The sequence below is a fragment of the Scophthalmus maximus genome, chromosome 22 (assembly GCF_022379125.1).
Source record: "Scophthalmus maximus strain ysfricsl-2021 chromosome 22, ASM2237912v1, whole genome shotgun sequence".
NCBI classification, from domain to species: Eukaryota; Metazoa; Chordata; class Actinopteri; order Pleuronectiformes; family Scophthalmidae; genus Scophthalmus; species Scophthalmus maximus.
The window spans coordinates 8390517-8404333 of NC_061536.1; the positions used below are offsets into that span (position 1 = coordinate 8390517).

Genomic DNA, 13817 nt, shown 5'->3' on the forward strand with positions numbered 1-13817 from the left:
GAAGAAAAATCGAGGAAGAGGATGAAAGAATATGAAGAAGAGAGGGGAAACTAAGGAGAAGAGACACCGGTCTGGGATGAAGAGGAGAGTGAAAGAGTTGACTGTCACATTTTGTTTCGTTGCATCATACATCAGTTTTGAGAGAGTGACGCAGACTCAAACAAGCCCGTGTATACAGTGTGTGATTTTTAGGCATAACAGCGTTTCTGAAATCAGAGGTGTGACGTGTACCACAGTGGCATTGGCGTCCTGCCCCACCATGCTGGTTTCCTCTTTTACAGAGACGTCAATCCAGCATCTATGCGTCAATCCTGTGACCACCTCCCCTGCTCTAAATATCACGGCCAAATTCCACGTTCGGACCGCTATTCTACCCCGCTGCTCTGTATCCACGGTACCGACATTCCCACCTTGACAAAGAGGTGGGTGAAGGAGGCTACAGAGAGAAGCACACAGAGGAAGAAGGAAAAACCACCTGGAGAAGCCACATTTTCTGAAGAAAATGAATGTGCATGTGAGTGTGCAGTAGTGCAATTGGTCATGCATATTACAAAGAGAGCAGTTTAGATGTCACTCTAAATCACACACGGCATAACAGACTGTGAGGAGCGGGATTGGGAGCAAGTGTTTTGCATTTGGAGAAAGAGCAGGTAGAAAATGAAGACATTGCGAAATATGAAACGGAGGAAAACCAACACAACTGGCACACAGAGGCCTGTCCTCACCCACAAAAAGTGCATGGAGTGCAGCAAGTTGTTTTAATCCACATAAATGGGACTCATGTAATGTCATGTTGTTGTGAGAACACAATGTATACAAATGAAAACTACCTGAAGTGTACAGACACTGTAAAATCACTGATTAGCTTTGGAGTGGTGTTGGGGGGAAAAAAACACGTGACGAAGCCAAGGCAGACATTAACTTTAAGAAATAAAGGCCCATGTTGTTCACCTATATGTGACACCTGTTACACCTACCGCTACTTCATTTGGAAGTACTGTTTCACTGACACAAATCAAAAGCACACCAGAAGACTTTCAGTATTTAATTCACTTTCTACTATCTAGTTACTGTTCCTATCAATATGCTGCAAAGTAGCCTGTACGCACAACATTCTTTCGCTGGTATTTAAACCCACAGCGCATCACATGAGCAAAGGGAAGTCGGTCCAACGAGCAACAAACAGTCACAAACCACACAATCTCCAGCTGGCCCTGTTCATGGTTACAACGGTGCTGTGTGCGTGTGTAGTAGGGACAGCACGACATGATGACAAACAAAAAGGTGCATTACAATTTACCTATTGGTGATAGAAGCAATGTAACCTGATTAACATCCGCACCGATGTGTTTCTATGATTGTCTTGGATTAATGTTAACTCATATAAACTCTGAGGAAAAACTTGAAAAGCTTACAGTGATCTGTGAGACTGTGTTTCACCGATGACCAGTTACTTTCAAGACTGTTAAAACCATATATCTTCTATTGCATGACTGGCTTCTCTCCAACTGATGTACAACAGGGACTAAGAAAGGGGAATTATGGCAGTAACTCTGTAGCTTTCAAGTTTTCATCTAGGTCTTGTCCATAAAATCTTGAAGTTCAAGGTTCGAAAAGGTCAAGGTCAAATGCACCTTTATAAGAATAATCATGAGGAAGATTTGAAACTTGACATATTCAAATTCTTCAAGCTGAAGCTAATGAAAACAGCAACTCTGCCACTGACTGTAGATATGTACATGCTCGCTGACCGCTTGTACATCCTTTGAAAAGTACATGCAGCAGTTTGTGTGTGTGTGTGTGTGTGTGTGTGTGTGTGTGTGTGTGTGCGCGCATGCATTCTGGTCAAATTGAACTGTCATGGCCAGAATGGGCACTTTGATCATTTTATGTTCACAGGAATGGAGAAGAATGTAGAAGAGTCGAGAGGAAATAAATGAAATGAGATGGGAGAGCATGCGAGAGGAAGAGAGGAAGCCAAAGAAAGGAAGGAACAAGGAACGATGGAAGATGAGTAAAAGAATAAGGGGGTAGGAGAAAGGAGGGAGATGATAAAAGAGGAAAAAAGAACAGACTACAACAGCAATGGGAAAAGGACATGGCATTAGAAAGAGTTCGTAGAGGAACAATGGGAAATGAAAAAAAAGAAAGGAAAAGAGATATTGAGTTGAACTGGAGAAAAAAGGAGAGGAGTGTGAGAAGCTGTGAGGAAAGGAAAGAGGAAAGGAAATAAAAAGTCGGAAGATGAAAGAAAAGGAAGGGAAATCAAAAGAGAGGATAACAGAAAATAACAAGTGGAAGGTAGAGAGGAAGAAAGAGTTTAGAAGAGCTGAGTGTAAAGGGAAGCAAAGCAAAGTAGAGCGGGAGAGCTGAACGACAGGAGAGAAGGGAAGAGGTATGAAAATGATGAGAGGAAATGAATCGGGAAAAGAAAGGACAAGAAAATGGAATTCAACAAAAGAAGAAACATGAGAAAGTGAAGGCGATGGAGAGAAGAAAGAAAGTGGGGCAAGGACAAGGAGAGAAGACAGAACGAGGGGATATTGATACAGGGACCGGATAAGAGATGAAAGCCTTTCACTGAGTGATGAGGATGTACTCACATCACACGCTACTTACCCAGGATTCATAGCGTGAGATGAGTTCCCAGCATCCCTTTCATCTCCACAACACCCAGTAGTGGTCTATCAGGAACGAGCCCGGGGAGACACCCGAGCAGCAGACAGTCACACACGTGGGCACACCAAGAAAACACACACACACACACGCGGCAATCGATAAAGACACACACGGGCGTCCATCCTTTTTTCTGTCTGTCTCTGCACACACACACACGTCCAAAGAAAACACAATCGCTCACACACACTCAATCAGATTCCGTTACAACTAGCTGCGCTCATGCCATCACACACCCTCACATACGCACAGACTGTATGAAAGCGGGCGCTACAGAGTGGTTTGCTGTCTCACCGTATCCGGGGTGATCACAGACACCGCTCATCACCGTGGCGTTTGATCTCCTGGTTGCCACGGTTGCCTGAACAGTCTGGCAGTATCGTGGAGTGAAGGGGGGCGGGGGGGACAATAGTGTGTGTGTGTGTGTGTTTGTGTGTGAGGGAGGTGGCCTGTTAGTTTTTTAGAGTTAAAAGGAATAGTTTGACATTTTGTGAAGAAGTTAATTTGCTCTCTGCTGGAGGGTAAAATAAAAGAGTACAACCTGATTAGCTTAGCTTAGCACAAAGACTGGAAACAGATGCAAACGGCTAGCCTGCCTGGCTCCCACCAAAGGCAAATCCGTTCACCACTAAAACTCTCTGCAGACCTACAGAATCTCTGTGTCACTGCTGGAGACTGGTTCCGGCTGAGACCCTTTACCGTTCTGCTATGGGTGAGAAAAAATGCTCTGGCTTGTTTGCATTTTTCTTTTTTTTCTTCTTCTTGGGGGATGCTGAGCCAGTAGCGAAAGGGGATTTGTGACAGTAAATGGCAAGTGGAAAAGGAGACACAGAGACACACTTCCAATGGAGTGTTAAGTAAGTAGCACCTTTGGACAGAGATGAGATATCTGTTGTCCTATACCCTGTCTTTGAATAAGCGAACGGCGGCAGCCTGCAGCTTTGTATTTAAGAGTGGTATCAATCTTCTCATTTAACTCTTGGCAAGAGAGTGAACAAGCATATGTCCCAAAATGTCAATGTTTCTTTTACCTCCTCCTATCTTGCTCATCCTCTATCCTAACCATCATTCCTCCATATTCCTTTGTACCCAAATAAATTACATTTATCATTTATATATCATTTATCAGGGGATACACTGCCACATTTGCACAGAAAGCTGAAACCAATTTCCTGTCGTGTTAATTTTCTCTGTTTGAGAGGGTACTGATTTCCCCTGTGCTCATTTCCCGACTGTGCACGTGCGTGTGTGTGTGTGTGTGTCTGTGTGTGTGTGTGTGTGTGTTTACAGATTGCAACTACACTCATGGCTGCCCCAGCGAGAGAACATCAGATGTCTCTCCATCTCTCCTCCGCCATCTCTCGCTCGGTGCATCTGTCCCCTCCAGCCCTCCGTCGCACCTTCCCTCCGTGATCCACCCGTCTCTGCGGCGAGAGCTTCTCCATCCAAATTGACGCACACGTTGAGATGAACAGATTGGTAAAGAGTGAGAGGAGGGGGGCCTGGGGTGAGATCACACACTGTACATAAAAATGGACAGAGAATACGGGACTGAAAAGTCAATGCAGAAGCACCTTAAAGTGTAATACCACTGACACCCACCAGGGGTAGGCTCCAATATACATCCGTTCAAAAACATTACGTTACATTACATTACATTCATTGAGCAGACGCTTTTGTCCGAAGCAACAAAAGTGCAAGAATCTAAGGTCATCAACATCAACTCCTAATAGCCAATACATTTTTTGCCACTGGTCGTTATGGTGTCATTAGCTAAATTCACTCCATAATCAGTGATCTGGTGGTCCATCTGTAAATAATTTCATAATTAATTAGATATTAGGGCCCAAAAGCGGTAGGTTAGGTTGGCTTGCCTGGTTTGATTGACATCAACGGTCTGGGATGATATGTAGCAGCCGTTCAAACGAGGCAGACTAGAGGGTCACTTACTGGAAAAGCACTGGAGCCGTACACATTTCGTTTTGACTCACTTTTGTTATAGTCACTGTTGCTTTGTTGTAGTCTTTCACTGTTTTTCTCAGTTTTACTATTGCAGGTGTAGGCAGACGTGCAGTGGATGAGCTCTTGGTCAGGCCCCAGAGTTGACTTTCTACATTTCTCCCAAGTGTAGAAAGTCAACTGGCCTACATTTGCTTGATATGTCAACATCTTTTGATGTGAGACGGATGATGTGGCGATGGTGACCTGGATGTGACCATCATCAGATCTCCATTTCCTCTCTTCCGTCTCTCGAGGACAGTTGATGCATTACCTCTCTGTCGCACTGAGTCGACTGGGCATTGGACAACAAGTTTACTGGTGAGGAGGAGGGGAGATACAGACAGAAAGATAGAAAATGAGGAACATTATATGTCCCCAGCCTTGCTATGACGTCACTGGTGAGGACAACTGACACAATTAGCAGAAGGTTTGTTCATTCAGTTTTGGCAATGTTATGTACAAAAATTGTAATAATGCATATATATTAAGACATTTAATCTCAGTAATAGTGTTTTGCATCACAGCTCTCTAACGTTACCAGCACTGTCAGTGGGACAGTGACATGACCACAGGGTGACAGGCTTATAAGTTACAATAAACTCAGAGCCTGGAATAACTTCCAAATTTATGAAGATGACCCCCCAAAAAGCCGAGGACTTTACACCAAAGGAAACAGGCATATCAAAAAGATGATGGCCGTGGCGGAATTCAACGGAGGGGCAAAGCTGTCATCATCATCATCATGAGGAACACCAGAGACAGCTACGCCCTCACTGTAGGAATCAGCCTCAGGGGGACCACAAGCGTGGGCAAGAAGTTAAAAAAGAAATCCAAAAATCAAGCCTTTTGTCAAGGTGTGCAACTACAATAACCTCATTTCCCAATGTTCTTCTGGACAAAACTCGTCAAAGAGGCTCCAGTTGTCAAGGCTGCAGGCAAAAATCCAGATTGCATTTCAGTTGAAAATGCTGTTAAAGTACTGTATATAATTAGATAATGATTATGGTTGATACAGATGAACAAGTAACAATGAAATCCCACACCATGCTACACCTCCGGCAAACGAAACCGTCTCAAGTGACACTATCAAGAGAGAGAGAGAGAGAGCTGACTTTCTTTGAAGACTACCTGCTGTTGTGGCTGGAGGTGACTTTGCCTTGCATGTGTGTGTTTGTGTGTTGGGAGGGTCCTGGTTCTGAGTTAGATAACTGACAAGTCAAATGAGGCTACGTCCGTCCTCCTCTGACCGCTCCTTTTCCTCTATCCCCTCTCTCACTCTCTCTGTCTCTGTTCGCTCTCTCGACCGTGTGACAGACAATTGACATCTTATCAGCCACTGACCTTGCGTCTCAGGTGAATCCCCGCCAATTAAAAATTGGGTCATTTCCTTGTCAAGCCTGTGAAATGGAAGTTCATACGGTCCACGATCGAAATGAGACAAGCAACAAGTACACACACACACACACACACACACACACGCATGCATGCAAACATGCAGACACACACATGCACAGTCACACACGAAAGATAATTGCTTGGAAATAGATGTGCGTCATATATTAAGCCAAGCATGTCATATGGTAACAAGAGCAAAGACCTGTAAGAGGCAATAGTACACAGAGGTCAGTGAATGTGTGTGTGTGTGTGTGTGTGTGTGTGTGTGTGTGTGTGTGTGTGTGTGGTTAACCTTGGAGGAGGGTATCCAACTAAGTTCTCAACTCACTCAATCACAAAGAGACAGAGCGCGGGTGGCTGCAGACCGACCGAGTGAGAAAGATGGAGGGGGACAGACAGAGAGTGACGGAGACGGAGGATGACACGGAGAGACAGATTGAAAAAGGTTAAGGATTCAGATAGAGAGTGAGAAAGCCGGGGCAAAGAGGGAGAGATGGGTGAAATTTTTTTTTAAAAAGACGATTGCGGGAGAATGTGGTAGTGTGAGAGAGTTAGAAAGAAATCCTCTGTGTGGCTTTGGCTTAATCACAGGGAAATTATTTCTAGAAGGAAAGAGAGATGTGGAGGAAGGCAGAAGGCTGCCGACAAGGGTGGAAGATGTGAGGGGACGAAGAGAGAGAAAGGATTTGCTTGACAAAATAAACTGAAAAAAATATTGGAGTCTGGTGACAGAGCGATAGGCAAGCAGGTTGGAAGAAAGAAAGGAGTGGCGAGGAGATTAGAGAAAGAAAGGAAATGAGGAGGGGAAGAAAGGGAGATGCAAAGAAAGGGTAAAGAAGGATGAAGAAAAGTAGAAAACGAACAGATACAATACAGGAAGCAAAAATAAAATAAAATAATATGTATCAGCATTTTGAGCAAAAATCAATGGAAATATACAAGAGATGAATGACACCGAGGTAGGCAGACGGGTAGGAGGACCGGAGCGCTGAAGGGAGGATGAGAGGAGGAAATGAGAAACAAACAAAAATAGAGCATAAGAAAAGAAGATAGGGAAGAGGAGGAGCAAAGAGGGAGGAACGAAAAAATCAACAAAATATACTTTTATATATACTATACTTTACTTTTATTGGTGTAGGATGACGTCAAGAATGTCTTCAGCATATACTACAAAATACCCTCAACCATGCACCACATTTTTTCTGTTTACATACACTCACATAATCATTGACGTTTGTAGTCTGCCCGAGATATGACGATGGGCTGACTAAAAACACTGCCTCTATTTAAATCTATCGGGAAAAAAAACTACTACGTGCGCTGTACATGTACCGTAACTGCACTCTTCGTATCAGTCCAAAAAAAGAAACCATTGCTGTTTGGCTTCGAGGTTAAACCAACAAGTGCGGTGTGCAGCGTTTCAGCAGCCCACCTGCAGCAACAGCGGCTCACCTTAACAAGAAGGCTGTCTGCGCTGACTGAGAGGCTGATTGATTGAAGGAGCATCAGAAGGGATTTTCAGTCGTGGCAGCGGCAATGCCGACCACTGGCTCCTGTGTATTTATGCGGCGCTGCCGGGCCACAAAGAGATGCGTGAAGGAATGAAAAGGTTTTAATGGGGAGACGTGGTTGGAAAACTGTCTTTGTGTCTGATCTATGAGCCCCGGCGCAAAATATCCCATATTCTGCCAACCTGCTGCCGCTGTACTGAATCTCCAGCTGAAGACAAATTAGCATTTAAATGAGGCAAGTTATTTTTCTGTTTACGCCCCGCTCTAAATTACGGACGCAGTAGCTTTTCACGGGGAGGAGAGCGGGGAGACTGGTGGCCCCTCAAGTGTTATTGACCCGGAAAAGGGTGAACACGCTCGCTCCCTTTCAGCAACGCCCCTGCATCAAAACCCACAAAGTTACGCTCAACTCGCAGAGCTGCAGCTCAGTGGGCCACAACCGCAAACCCCCAATGTTTGGCACCAAACAGTTTGACTGATGCAAGCCGTCTTGCCTAAAGGACCACTCCAGTGATTTTCAACCTTATCTCTGCGCCGCGCGTGTCACACAGAGATACTTTAATGCACCTGTGCACTCGGCGGGACGCCGTGTATCTTGTAGGAAGCCTCTGTACTTGCGCCCCCGAGTCCTGCACAGGATGATGCGGTCCGTGGCTAATAAGTGGCAAGGAGGCATTTGTTTTCCTCTCCGATGTTCAACATTTAATAATCGGGATGTGTCAGGAACAAAGCGTTGTGAAAGATTTAAGGCCATATTTGAGAACATTAGAAAATGAGGCTGGGATTACATCGAGGGGATTCACGGTGAGAGGCGTGGGCACGCATCCCTCATGGTCATTATTTTGAAATAAGTTTTTTACACCGATCAGCAGTGCAGCCTGTGAGAGACTACAGAACACTCTTCTGTCTTGATGTCATTACTGTCGAGCTCACCACTGTGACACGGCTCTCCGTAGTCCTGTCATGAATAGAGCCATAACAACCGTTCCTGTTTAACACCCACGTATGTCTGAATGACAGAGAACTATTTCTATTAGCGAGGTATTATTAGACATACTGTTCAGGGATACTCATATATTACATGTAGCAAAAACAAGGTGGGTCAATTTAGTTACTTGTACATGTCACACCTAATGCACATATCTGAATGTAGGCACAAGTAAAGGACCAGTGGATTGGGTTGGGGTGAGTCAAATCTAATGAAAGACGTAAATACGAGTGTCACTTGAATTTAGCACAATGAGCAATTACCTTTTCCCCTCTTATCTTCTTCTCTTACAACAACAGGGTCAGTGCTCCCCTGTGACTAACTACCTAAGTTTTTTCTGGAAGTGTGACACAGCGTCTTGGATGTTGAGAGCCACTGTGTGCTTGTACCAACTTCCAACCAACTTTCTACCAACTTTCTTCGTAGACAGAAAAATAAGGATGAATCTGACTTCATTTTGCTCGTTTTAAATGTTGCACAATGCAGCTCTAAGTTTAATTGAGTTGGCGGGAGGTTTAAATATGTTTGTGGACGTAACCAAGTCGCACTATTTGGATAAAATAACTGAATGTTATCTGCATTTCATTGGAAAGGTTTGGTTCAGAAAAGCAACGCGAATGAGGTGATTTATTTTCCAGAACTGGCGATTTATTCAAATAACATGCACAAGTCAGCAGGGCTTTCGCAGTAGGAGAGCGAAAGGTATCTGGTGTATCTCAAGACTGGCAGTCGAAAATGTGTCGGCAGGGACACATTCTTTCTATCTGGGAGGTCATTTGGAAATAGACTGCTGAGTAGCCTTCTCTTTGCCCCTGACTGGAAGGCTGCCTTTTCCCTCCTCTTTTCATTCCTCTGCAGGGAGCCCCTGACTGTGAAACTCCATAACGAGTGATGGATGTTGATGGAGACACATGCAGTGGTGATTATGGATCATCACAGAGTATCGAGGAAGAACAGAGACAGACAGACGGAAAACGGAGAATGGAGAGAAATGATTGCGGGCTCAGAATGGTTGATGACCGAACTGAATCCGCCTGATTCTTTGAAGATGGAGCTGTTGCGCCACTGAGAGGTGAAATCAGGAGGTGAAACTATGCTGCAGCCGGGGTTATTACTAAAATGCATGGTACTGTTCAGGCCAAATATCCAACTAAAACCTTTTTTTCTAAAATGAATAATGCTTTACTCTATAAATTGACATTGCATTTGTAAAAAAAAAAAAAAATGTTATTGTTTGAGGTCTGAGCAATCTGAGACACTCAACATGAAATATAGTTAACAAAGAAATGTAACAAAACTTTGCAAACCAGGTCATATTACCCAATCAGGTATGCAGATTTTCTTTAATTGGGTCAAAGTGGCACTGTACTGTAGAAAAACTCAACAGTGTTGAGATTTAACTCATTATACACAATTGCCCTTATCCTAGTTGTAGCTGATCACTGGATTATCATTATTAGTTTTATCACCATTATTTTTATTAAAGCATACATGTGTACGGAATTCTTTAATAGTGTGAATGAATGATATGGACATTGTTTATGATATTGTTATGTGATATATTGTGTAAAGTGACTGCTGTTAAACAAATGCAGGAGATTTTAAAGTACAATATTTCTTTTTAATTTTGAGTTCCAGTATAATATTGCTGAAAATGGAAAGACGTGGGTGTAATATTTGAGTATACTTCCACCGCTGTATGAACTAAAAAAGATAAAATACAAGCATTAAAGCAAGACGTGGCATTAACAAATGACCTTTCATGAATAAAAAAGTAAGAAGAGAATTTAATTTTACTCTGCTGGTGTAATAATTCCCCGACTGGCTGCTTCAGAGTTTGGATGCCCAGAAAGCAAATAGTCTGGTCACCTCTACTCTTAAACTGGGGCTGAGGAACTGTTAAATGAAGCTGCCCGAGGATCTCTGCCTGCTCTCTGGATCACAGGGGACCAGAAATTCTGCAATTTAGCTAATGTATGAGACTCGGGTTTCCTTGGGGAAGGGAACAAGTACGTCACCGGTATAGGATCGGCTGAAGCCCTTTAATCACTTCTGACAAGTAAATGGACGTGGAACACATCAGAGGAAAGTTCTGCCCTTCTCTTGGTCATATATTTCAAATTATGCCTTTTTTTGCCTTTACATTTCTCTCGTCTGCACTGGTTTGGACATATACTGTTCCGCCCAAAGGTTCAGAAACACAGATAATAAATGAGAACATTAATGATCCCATTGATGAATGAGTCGGAATGTTCAGATCCTTTACTCAGGAAAACGTACAGATACAACAATATAAAGTATCTAAGTAAAAGTATTGGTTCTGCAGAAATACAGTTTGTATTTCAGTATTTGACTGATGTATTATTATATATGACATTATTTGATTACAAACATGTACTGGTGCTCTGATGTGTAAGCAGCAGTTGATTATTGGAGCTGTTCAATGTGCACCTAATTTAGCAATTCTATTTTCTGTTTCATTGATAATGAAGTAGAAAAAAGGAGAAAAGAAAAGTTCCGTTTGGCAGTGTGAGAAATAGTGTGAAATATTGGCTAATCGTACAATTTGAAAGGCCTTATATAAGCAAATAAAACAAACTGCTAAGCAAAGACAATAAAAACTTGTTTTTTGTAATTGGTCCCAAGCAAAAACCAAGCCTATCTTATGATAACATGTACATAAGTTACAATCAGAAATGTATGTAATGGAAATGTTTTGGGATAGAAAAATGTAATAACTCCCTCAGAAATTTGCACTTAATTACTTTTAGTACTCAAGTAAATGATCCTGGCTACTTTTTGCCTCAGTAAATAGAATAGATAAATCACACTTTTAAGATGATGACCTTGGATATATTGATTTATTTTTCTCACAACCTGGCATGGAAAACAGCAAAAAGAAAAAAAAAGAGATGCAGACAGAGGTTACATCAAATTCACCTGCCAATGTAATCAAAGCCTCGTGTCATTGACCTGTTTTCAGCTGCCAATCAAGACAGGAGACTGTCCTTCATGCTGCTGCTGATGGGGCCCATCTACAAATGTATGCACGCAGTCATTTTTGTAAAGGAAGTGGTGTCAGTTTCGGTGACACAGCACAGACAGGTGGGGTCGTGACCGATACAGGAAGTGTAATAATATCCTCTGGAAGATTTATGAAGGGATGCTCAGCTGGGAAATTTGCCCACTGAGCACTTCCAGGATGATGGTGCGCAATTCACAGCGGCATATATTCCACATACACTGTCCTGATGGCGGAGCCATTTGGGGTGACGGACAAGGCCGCTCGGACAAATGAGAGGTTCATGTTTGCACGGCAGACACTTCACTCACTATGTGTGTGCGCCAACTGCAGCAGGTCAAGGAGTGAGGCTGAGATACATCTGAGATAAGAAAAACACACAGGGCTGCGAAGACTTCATCCAGACATGAGGTCAGTGTCACAGGCCCAAGCTCAGGTGACCTCCAGCACAGTGACAACTCATGATTAAAGTAGGTAGGATGTCACTTTAGGGACAAAGCGAAGCCGGTTAAATTTCACTGTGACCGTTGGAATGGCAGGTGAATGGCTATTTCACAAGTTTCACAAAAATTACTTCATCACTTTTAGAATTTTATGGTTTTGCTGCCCTGAGGTTATGTGAAAAAACCATTAAATCGTTTTAGCCCCGGGCAACCCTCCGCAAGTCAGTATTGAGAAGGTTATTATTCTTGCTGTCTCTCTGTTTTACACACAACCTCTGCAAAAGTCTCACGAGAGAAATGTGCAATTAAAAAGAGTTGTGCTTTCATAAGCCGTATTTTTAATGAATATAAATTCAAGAAAAGAGTCCCTGACATTTTTATGATGGGGAAATCAGTTATTTCTGCATAAATAAGCCCCATTATGGACAGGCCCGAGCAGGCTCTGTTTCTTTCTATTCTGTTGGATTGAGCTGAAGGGATTGTTTGGTGTTTGAAGCGTCCAGGTGGACAATAACAGTGTGGGAGGCTGGAAAACGTGCAGTGTATGTCTCCTCGCCTTGGCGTAGGAGGCACAATGAAAACAGAAAATGTCTGACTACCGTTGGATTAACAGAATAATCGCCTCTAAAATACCGTCAGCGAGTCATCATACTGTAATAACAGCCACCACAGCATGGTCTTATGCTTATGTTTTTGATCTAATGTGAGCATCATCTCTATGAAACACGATAGGCCTATATGACATGTTTCTTTTATTTTATTTGCGCGTACACTTTTCTTGAATTCATCTCAGACATCAAACACAAAAACGTCCAATCCTATTAAATTCAGAGTTAAGTATTGTATCAATGAGTCAAAAGTTGACTGTGAGTGACATTTGCTATCAACATAAAGCTTTTGAGTGCGATGAGGTTTCGTACCTCATCCAGTTGTGTTTATTATGAGGCGGTGTGACAGCGCCGTCACCATCCTCGGTGGCCAGCCGTGATCGTATAGTGGTTAGTACTCTGCGTTGTGGCCGCAGCAACCCCGGTTCCAATCCGGGTCACGGCAGTCGGTTTTGGGATTGTTCTTTCTTCCAACGAGCAGTGAATTAACAAGCATGACGAAACACTGGACGACTTAAAACCATCGCTTCGTCAACAATGACAGGGCAGCTAATTACAAGCGCAACTGTGTGCAATGACAAGGTACGTGATTATTACCTAAGCGATCTCATTTCACACTGACGCTGCTGGTGGTGAATTAATAGTGCCCAGCATAAAAATCTATGACTGATCTATTTGTTTTCTATTTTTGCATTACAGATGAAGAATAAATGTAAAAAAAAAACAACCAAAAACCTACAGGTAACAACAGGAGCTAAATAAAGAACACACAAATACTGATCCTCAATAACAACCTCAAGAACAGGAAACATACAGGTTCGAGCATGTGAGTAGTTTAAACCGTTAAAATAGACTAATAGTCTATTAATAAAGTGGACACAAATACATAAGTTTCATGCATTTATTAGCAATATAACATAGCTAAGGATTCAATTTTCATACGAAATTATGAATATGTGCTGGGCAGCCCCGTGACGAAAACATCGCCATTCATTTCCACGTCTCGACAATGTGATGATGATATAGTCGTGTGACGTCCATCAGCAGTGGCCAGCCGTGATCGTATAGTGGTTAGTACTCTGCGTTGTGGCCGCAGCAACCCCGGTTCGAATCCGGGTCACGGCAGTCGCTTTTAACGGAGAAGACAAAAGCACATTCTTCCAAAAGCATTTG

At 42.9% G+C, this 13817-nt stretch overlaps 1 long non-coding RNA gene and 1 other non-coding gene across 2 annotated transcripts in view; both read left to right on the plus strand.

Annotated features, from left to right (window-relative positions):
• LOC118292449 overlaps positions 1-10779 on the plus strand; it is a 98822-nt gene extending 88043 nt beyond the window's left edge. Inside the window, exons 3-4 of the long non-coding RNA XR_004786910.2 lie at positions 3967-4183; positions 9430-10779. This is a non-coding gene — a long non-coding RNA (uncharacterized LOC118292449). The remainder of the gene's footprint in view (positions 1-3966; positions 4184-9429) is intronic.
• A 2918-nt stretch (positions 10780-13697) lies between these two features.
• On the plus strand, positions 13698-13769 carry trnah-gug. The gene has a single exon. It is a non-coding gene; the product is annotated as a tRNA-His (tRNA).
• The last annotated feature ends 48 nt before the right edge of the window (positions 13770-13817 follow it).